This window comes from Nyctereutes procyonoides, unplaced genomic scaffold (genome assembly GCF_905146905.1).
Source record: "Nyctereutes procyonoides isolate TBG_1078 unplaced genomic scaffold, NYPRO_anot_genome, whole genome shotgun sequence".
Lineage (NCBI taxonomy): Eukaryota > Metazoa > Chordata > Mammalia > Carnivora > Canidae > Nyctereutes > Nyctereutes procyonoides.
This window is the reverse complement of record NW_026575125.1, coordinates 16,080,251-16,090,204: the sequence shown is the minus strand read 5'-3', so window position 1 is coordinate 16,090,204 and position 9,954 is coordinate 16,080,251.

Sequence of the window (9,954 nt, the reverse complement as noted above, 5' to 3'; positions counted from 1 at the left end):
TTCTGAATGTTTACCTAGATGAAATGAGCCTGAGACCATGGGCTGGTTTTTAATACTTGTGAGAAACTAGTCTTGAAGAATCAACTTAATGATTATCTTCATCAAAATCTAAACTTCCTAAGATATTGAGGCTTCTGTACGAAAAGTGTTTGACCAAATTTGTGGTGTATATATAGATCCTCTGTGTTATTTTACCAAGAAAGTTGTAACTCTGCATTTGTGGTACAGTTCATGGTAGTGATGGTACAACTCATGTTAGTTTTTCTACTTATCCCCTCTAACAAATATGGTTCATCTGAAGATTCTTAAAATTACAGCTATGACCCCTATCCGTGTGTGTTAGTGATATTTTTTTTCCTTGCCTAGGTAGTAACAGCTCAATCTAGTGCCATTGCATCCTGGAAAATCTCAAATCATGATTATAAAATGGTAAAATTCTAGGTCCTATGCAACACTACTTGGAGGGATTGTTTTACTAACTTGTCTTTAATGTGAAAATTTATTGATTCTATTTCAAATGAGGAATGGAAGTGGTCCTTAGTTGGGTTTTTTGTTTTGTTTTTTTTGGTATGTGTACGTGTGTTGTTTTTTTGAGTTTGGTTGGTTTTTGTTTTTTTTTTTTTGTTTTTGGTTGGGTGGGGGGTTGGTTATATACTCTTTGATTCCCGTAACACAATGCTATAAGGTATGCCCTGAAAGACAATAAAATGTTTGAAATCCAAGAATAATGGTAATAATTATTACTAATGAATTTGATGGGCTTGCATTTTTCATGCAGTGTTGATTCTGCTTCCAGTTAGAGTACATATGGTGGCTCAACAACCAAACCAAGTATTTGTGTGAAAAAAGACTTGCCAAAACTTAATTGCTTGACTGTTGAATCTGTTTTAAACATCCAGCCTCTTAAGCGACCACCTCTTAAGGATCCTGTAAACTATGCATGATAAAAATTCTTGTATTTTATTAAGGAATGGCCGTTGGTTTATTCACCACATCTACAGAATCATGGCTGTGAACATAGTTGGTTACAAAACTCCTTGTAACTTGTAGTTTAACTTAATCTCATCTATCTTGTATAAATATTAAATTATAGGATGGTGAAGAACATCTTTAGTAGATATAAACTGCTGTCAGTGTTGACTTCAGAGCAACAGAGTAATCAAGTAGGTAAAAGCATGTTTGAAGTAAAAATATCTAGCTGGATTTATACTTTATTTGTATTGTTTACAGATTTTAAAATAATCCAGTATTAACTGTAGCTTGACAGTTAAAGTATCAGAATGAAAGTGAGGTTCTTTATGTTACCTATCATAACAATTTTATAAAGATCTGTATTGGTAGGAGACGTTTAGATCTTTATCCTGCTTAGCAAGAGGAAGTTTCACTTATACTGTTTGGATTCCCATGAACTTTTACATACCACATTTGTGTTTTTGATTTATCTTAAACTGTCATTCTTTTTATACTTATTTCTTCCTACTCAGCAGAGAACAAAATCTTAAGTCTCACTACAGCTGCGTTTAAGACACTAACTTCTCAGGTACAGAGTAAACCAAGGAATTTGGAGAGTACTGGAGTGGGTCAATCCTTTCTTCCCCCCAGCTGCTGTGTACTTAGGAGTCAGTGTGATAGAGTGAAGAGCATGAGCCCTGGGGTCACGAGGCCTGTGCCCTAACCCCCACTCTACCCTTTACCTGCAAGTGACCATAGGCACCTTCCCACACTTGTGAGTTTCAGGCTCCTCACCTGTAAGGTGGGGATGATGAGAACAGTACCTGCAAAATTTGTGGGAGGACTAATTATGTGTCCATATGTGTAATGCACCTAGAGCAGTGTCTGCCGCTTTTCACTTGGTATCCAGGACTGTAGAAGATTAAATAAGCACATCTTTTATATTCTCTATTTACCATTTCTTTCACTTGCAGTCTTTGGTTCCTGTAATAAAAGAAACTTGTAGAATATATATATTCATATATTCATGTTGATACAATATTTAAAATAAATGCTACCATCCTCATTTAATTCAGCATAAGACTAACAGAAGTCTCTAAATTGCTTAAAGATGGATGTTTTGCAAAATACCAACTACTCTATATTTCTTTAGAGAAAGTTTATAGTTATTGATAGTTCTGGTCATTTCATTCTTTAGTCTAATGAGTCCTTTTACTATATATAGATTTATGACAGCTAATTAGTACTGACTGATTTGGAGGTTTGGACTTATGTAAGAAAAAGTCCCATCATTTGGACTTATGTACAAAAAATTGGATGCAAACTATTACAATTAGAAAATAAAATATGAAATAACTTTTAACAGTATGCAGTTGATTCTTTTCGAACTGTTTTTTTTAACTGTTTATATTCATGATTCTTTTCTGAAAACCAATTGTGATTGAGGGAAAATGTATACTTTGTATTTCAGTTGTTTGATTTGAATGAATACATTCAGACTCCAGATATGGGGTTGCGTTTTGTAGGTGAGTGAGTTGGTTACAACCATGTGCAGAAGACATTTTCTAATATTTCTAATAGTAGATCAGTTGTCCAGAATGACCTCAGATTGCCAAAATCACATTCACTGGACCTTATTTTGTGTTCTGCAGAGATAATATGGATGAAGCAGATATCCTGGTCAACTTGCTCACTTTCCCCCCCTCCCCCAGCCTGCTCACTTTTTAAAACTGTCTTTTCTGTTTAAATCCAGGCTTTGTTCAGTTCACAGTTGGATAATGGGCAGATCAAAAAGTATGGACAGGGCAGTCCCAGTGGCTCAGTGGTTTAGCGCCGCCTTCAGCCCAGGGTGTGATCCTGGAGGCCCGCAATCAAGTCCCACGTCGGGCTCCCTGTATGGAGCCCGCTTTTCTCCCTCTGCCTGTGTCTCTACCTCTCTGTATCGCCCATGAATAAATAAAATCTTTAAAAAAAAAAAGGAACAGAATCTGAGTTAAATATCCTATGTCTGATACTCCATTCCAGTTATGATCCACTGGAGTATCAGGTATAGAATTAGTTGGATTTTTGCAAATTTAATAAGGATCAATGCATATTTATGATTTTAAATACCTTAGAAATCCAAGAATAATTGGAATTCTGTTAACTTGATAAAGGTTATCTACCAGAAGCAAATATAGAAACAATCTAAAAAGCCAATCTTACAGGGCGCCTGGGTGACATACTTGGTTAAACCTCTGACTCTTAGTTTCAGTTTAGGTCTTGAGCTCAAGCCCCCCGCCCCCAATTGGGCTTCATGGTCAGCAAGGAGTCTGCTTCATCCTCTCTCTCCCTCTGCTCCTCCTGCTTGTGCTCATTTGCAAGCATGCACTCTCTAAAATCTTTTTTTAAAGCCAATTCTACTTAAGAATGCCCCTGAGAAGCAATAAAAATTATTAATCTCATTAAATCCAGCCCTTGAGTACACACCTTTTTAATATCGCATGTGACAAAGTAGGAAGTGCTATAATAAAGCACTTAGGCATACTGTGAAGTATAACAGTTATCTTAAGGAAAAACCCTTGTGTGTTTGAGTTGCAAGCTGAATTTGCCACTGTTTTTCATGAACACTGTTTTTCCTTAAAAGGACAACTGGCAAACTGGTTATTGAAACCTAGGTTTGTGGTCAAACATTTTTTCAAAAATGAATGTGATGAGGCTGTTCCCCAAGGAAGACAACTGGCAACACTTGTTGGTGTTGGTAAGATTTAAGCTTTCAAGCAAAAATTAAAAGTTTTGAAAAACTAGTATCACAGTAAAGACTTAAGAGATTAGTGATCATATTAATGTGTCTTAAAGGTGTTGACACTTGGAAGATCTTCATAGCTGAATCAACCAGTATTTTCTAAATGATCAGTGGATTTTAATGTAATAGATCATTGATTCAGTGTTAAGATTCCACACTGCAGCTAACCTTTGAAGACATTACCATTATCAATATAGGGCATGGAATCAAAAGTACACAATTATCTGAAGAGACTATGAGAATGTTTCTTCCAACTAAACTACATGCCTCTGAGGTCAGATTTTCTTCATATGCTTTAACTAAAAACATACTATAACAATTAAATACAAAAGCAGATCTGAGTCTACTATTAGGCCAAACAGTAAAGAGATTTGCAAAAATGTGAAACAACACTTAAATTTTTTTTGTTTTTAACTTTTCATTAGAAATATATTAAAGCGTCGGGTTTAGTTTTGAATTAAAATTAAATTTCTTTAAAGATTTTATTTATTTATTCATGAGAGACCCACACAGAGAGGCAGAGAGAGAAGCAGGCTTCATGCAGGGAACCTGACGTGGGACTCGACCCTGGGACTCCAGGATCATGCCCTGGGCTGAAGGCAGCACTAAACCACTGAGCCGCTGGGGCTGCCCTGAAATTAAATATTTTTTAAAAATTTCTAATACATCAGTATTCATGGATATAACCCATCAGTGAACTTGTCATTTCAAGGAAAACTGAGTGTTGCCAATATTAGCATTTGCGCTATCAAGTAAAAAGTTGGAATGCCTGGGGTTCCTGGCTGGCTCAGTAGGTAGAGCGTACCACTCTCGATCTTGGGGTCGAGTAAAAGCTCCAGGTTGGGTATAAAGGTTACTTTTTAAAAAAAGTTTTGGAAAACAACATCTACCACTATTAGAAAAGTCCTTTGGGGGAAAAAAAGTTCTTTGGGAGTCTCCCTTTTAGGTTAAGAGTAGGGGTTGGCAAACTTTAAAGGACCAGATAGTATTTTAGGGTTTGTAGCCCATATGGTCTCTTAAAACTACTCAGTTCTGCCATTGTAGCACAAAAGTGGCTGTAGTAACACAAATGAGTGTGTCTATATTCCAATAAAACTTGAGCATATGAAATAGGTGGCAGGCTACATTTGACTCATTCATGGGCTATAGTTTGCCAACCTCTGCTGGTATGGGTCTCAGACAAAAAAATTTGAGAACTGCACTAGACTAACAACTAAATGCTATAATAGGTTTTAAGATAACCATTCAAGTATAACTAGATTTTTAGGAAGTTAATCTACTGGAAAAAGCCCAGCAAACTAATACTTTAATTTAGACTTAAATAGACATTGTATTCATAGATGATATACTATAAAAATGCCAGTTCTCCAAAGTAATCTGATTCCTTTTTTAAAGATGTTTATTTGAGAAAGAGAAGGAGAATGAGCGGGTGGAGGGGGGCGTAGTCAGAGGGAGAAGTAGACACCTTGCTAAGCAGAGAGCCTGATGTGAGGCTCGATCCCAGGACTCCACGATCATGACTTGAGCCGAAGGCAGACGCTCAACTGAGCTACCCAGGTGCCCCTCTGATTTCAATATAATTACAATTAATACTCCATCATGAAGTCCAGGTGGCTCAGCGGTTGAGCGCCACCTTCAGCCCAGGGCGTGATCCTGGAGACCCAGGATTGAGTCTCACGTCAGGCTCCCTGCATGGAGCCTACTCCCTCTCCCTGTGTCTGCCCCTCTCTGTCTCTCTGTCTCTCTCATGAATAAATAAAATCTTAATAATACTCCATCATGATAGATGGGAGGGAAGTTGTAGAAAAACTGATTCTAAAATAAGTTCATATGGAAGTCATGAATTTCTGAGAATTCTAAAAATAGGAAAGCAGACCTCTTGGTCAGGTAATAAGTAATGCCATAGTGATGAATAGATACAGTAACAAAAACGTCAGGACAGAGCTCAGAACCAGTCCATGTATATATGACAATTTGGTATATGATAAAAGTGGTTTTGGAATCTTTGGGGAAAGGATTTTTTAAAAAGTCTATTTATTTCCATGAGAGACAGAGAGGCAGAGACAGGCAGAGGGAGAAGCAGGCTCCCTGCAGGGAGCCCAATGTGGGACTTGATCCTGGGACTGCAGGATCACAACCTGAGCTGAAGGCAGATGCTCAACCACTGAGTCATCCAGACATCCCAGGACAGATTATTTAATGGATGATGCTGAGAAGCTACACTTTACAGAGAAAAGTAAATAAGGATCCCTATCACACCATAGACAAAATAAATTGCTTTGGAGTAGAGGTATAGACATCCTGGAGTCGGAAATATAAAATAATAGTTTTTGTATTTGTTCTAACTATGTGATGGTTGTGGTTTGAATTTATCCCTTTTCCCCTTGACTCCCATCTCCACTAGGGTTGAAAGGCTGCAATAAATGTCCTACAATTGGGCCTTTTATAGCTGCGTTAAAAAAAAAAAACTCCTAAAGTACAAACCATCAGGTGAAAAGTTGATTTATTTTTTTTAACCATGGGAAAGACCAGGATCAAGAATTGTGGATGGTTGCTAAGTCTTAGGAGGAAGTTTTGACAAGGAGTTGGATATTTGCATGGCTTTACAGTGCCTCCCCACAGATTGTCTATTAGTACCACTACGGTGGAGAAACTGGCAACCAATTAGGCAAAATTACTGTATCCATGTTATATTTACTGAAGTTAATAACTAATATGGTTGTAAAAGAATATTCTTATTAGGAAATACACATTGAGGGATCCCTGGGTGGCTCAGTGGTTTGGCGCCTGCCTTCGGCCCAAGGCATGATCCTGGAGTCTCGGGATCGAGTCCCGTGTCGGGCTCCCTGCATGGAGCCTGCTTATCCCTCTGCCTGTGTCTCTGCTCCCCCCCCCCGTCTCTCTGCTCCCCCCACTCCGTCTCTCATGAATAAATAAAATCTTTAAAAAACTAAAAAAAAAGGAAATCTACATTGAAGTATTAAGGGATAAAGGGTCATTTACATGTATGCAGTTAACTCAAAAAACAGTTGAGGATAAAAAGATAACATGATAAATGGGGTAAAATGTTAACAATAGGTGAATCCGAGTAAAGGGTATATGAGTGTCCTTTGAAAAATCACAACTTTTCTGTAAGTTTGGTATTATTGCCATCTAAGAAGCTTTATAAATGGATGGATTTGGGCATAAAAATTAAGGAGTTTTGTGCTAATCTTAGAAAAGGTTAATCGACTGTGTGAATTTATAACACTTAAACCTCCAAGGAATTATCCAGAGCAAAAGAAACTCCTGAAAATCACCCGGAAAAAAGACAAATAGTTCAATAAAAAGACGGGCAAGGATTGAATAGGCAATTTAAGAAGAATAAACCTAGGCACCTGGGTGGCTCATCGGTTAAGCTTCCTACTCAAGATTTCCACTCAGGCAGGTCCTGATCTGAGGCTCCTGTGATGGGGCCCCGCCTCTGGCTCTGCCTTCTGCCAGGAGCCTGTTTGAGGATTCTCCCACCACCCGTGTGCTCTTTCTCTCTCTAAAATAACTTTTTTTTTTAAAGAAGAGTAATAAACCAGAATGAATAACTGATCTGTTTCTGATTTGTATACAGCTGCAATGAATAGATGTTGACAGCGATACCAAGCAAGGAAAAACCGTGATAGCTATTGAGCAATATCACTTACATATATATTAAGACCATGCAGGGGATCCCTGGGTGGCGCAGCGGTTTGGCGCCTGCCTTTGGCCCAGGGCGCGATCCTGGAGACCCGGGATCGAATCCCACGTCGGGCTCCCGGTGCATGGAGCCTGCCTCTCCCTCTGCCTCTCCCTCTGCCTCTCCCTCTGCCTCTCCCTCTGCCTCTCTCTCTCTCTCTCTCTCTCTCTCTCTCTCTCTCTCTCTCTCTCTCTCTCTCTCTCTCTGTAACTATCATAAAAAAAAAGACCATGCATATCTTCGCAACACTATGTATTTGAAAAACAGGTACAAAAATGAAACAGTGAGGTGCCTATGACTGGAGGAATGGAAGTAGGAATAGAAAAAAAAAGAATAAGACTAGGGTGGGGTGTTCTGGCATGTCAGCAAGACCAGAGCTCAAGAGTTGGATGAATTGGGGATCCCTGGGTGGCTCAGCAGCTTAGTGACTGCCTTCAGCCCAGGGCATGATCCGGGAGACCCGGGATCGAGTCCCACATCGGGCTCCCTGCATGGAGCCTGCTTCTCCCTCTGCCTCTGTGTGTGTGTGTGTGTGTGTGTGTGTGTGTGTGTGTGTGTGTGTGTGTCTTTCAAGAATAAATAAAATCTTTTTTAGAAAAAAAGAATTATGAACTCCTACCCAAGTTCTGTAAGAAGGAGGGGTGGAGTGAAGACAGCACCCATACCTTTATTAAGGTGGCTCAATCTTACTTGGGTTAGGAATTTTTTTTTAAGATTTATTTATTCATGAGAGAGACAGACACAGGCAGAGGGAGAAGCAGGGTCCGTGCAGGGAGCGGATGTGGGACTCGATCCCCGATCCTGGGAATCAGGCCCTGAGCTGAAGGCAGGCGCTCAACCACTGAGCCACTCAGGCGTCCTAGAAACTTTTCTTTATAGCCAAGGGACCAGCCCCCACTTGCCTGCTTTCTTGCTCATTTGTGTCTAAAGTCCCTTTCTGGCTTTCTCACCATAGCCGCGCCCTATTCCTGACACACCTTTGGGAGTGTCACCAACACGTTGATCATGTTTTTGTGCCACAAAGAGACTCTCCAGGCTTTTCACTACTAATTCAGGTGCCGGTTCCTGAGGGTTTGAGCTTGGTGGGTTTTTAAAAGATTGTATAATTTAGATACTATAGAGTTTACCCATTTAAAATGTACAATTTAATGGTTTTCAGTAAACTCATGGAGCCAACCATCACATAATCTGATTTTAGAATGTTTTTATTATCTCCAGTAGAAACCTTGTACTCTTATTCAGCTTAATTTGGTTTTTTAACCATGCATTTCTATCTACCCCAGGGGTGGGAGTTAAACCCACAGTGGGCTGGTCACTGTCCAACAGAGAAATGTGCAGCCTGGGGCCCCCCTGCGATCAGTTATCACTTGGCAGGCTATACCTGGGTAAACACCTGGAAGTTTGAACTAGCCCTATGTATGCAAAGATATCTTTTTCAATTTGTATGTTTTTTTTTAAACGATAAATGCTCATGGCAGGGGTAAAAGGATGTCCAGGAGAATCCCATCACCACCATTACACACACACACCCTTCCCCGACCTCTTACTCCTAAGGCTACACACCTTTAATAGTTCCTTGCGTGTCTGCCCAGAGAGGTGGGCCTCGCAGAGATTTCTCAACTGGGCAGTATTTTCTCCCGAGGAAAAAAGGAACCATCGAGTAGCTGTGGGTGGAATCCGCCAGGGAGTGAGGGCATGGTTGGAAGGCCTAGGTCCCCAGACTACATGCCCTTGCCCTGCCTTGCAGGCTGAGCAGCACGCTACTGTGGCCCTGCCCTGGGTGGCAGCACGCCTTGGCTGGGCTGAGGAAGAACCTAGCACCGGCCGCCCGCGCACCTTGAGGACTGGAACCTAAATGCGTTAGGCGGGAGGGTCCGTGGGCGTCCACACTAGTGGCACCTGCCTGAGGCCCTAGCCAGGAACTGTTTCCAGGGCTGCAGTCCGCAGTGTGTATGTGTGTGGACGCCTAGCGTGCGTGAATGTCCGAAGGCTGTGTGACGACGTGTGTCCACGGTGTGTGAGAACATGTACATGCTGGGTGAGCACGTGCGTGCACTGTGGTTACTCTGAGGATGCGCGCACACTGTGAGAATGTGCATCCTGTGTGTACAACGCTTTGAGTGTGTGCACTGTATGGGGAGGTGCATTTACACTGGCGTGTGCACACCACATGTAAGCAGTGTATGAGGAACTGTGTACACGCCATGTGTGCTTCTGCGCTGTGTGACGACCGGTGTGCACGCCGAAAGTGCGCGCGGTTTGTATGCGTGCTGTGAGAAGTGGTGCGCACGCCGCATGTACACGCCGCGTGCCCCGTGCCCTGTGAGGGCCGGTGCGCCCCTCGCGTGTGCGCGCGGTGCGCGTGCGCGGCGTGAGAACTGGTGCGCACTTCGCACGTGCACGCCGTGTGCGCACGCTGTGTGAGGAGGACGCGTGCGCGTGCGGGTGCGCGCGGGTCCGGTGCGGCGCGGCGGCTCCGGCAGTGCGCCTGTGCAGCCCGCGCGTCCCG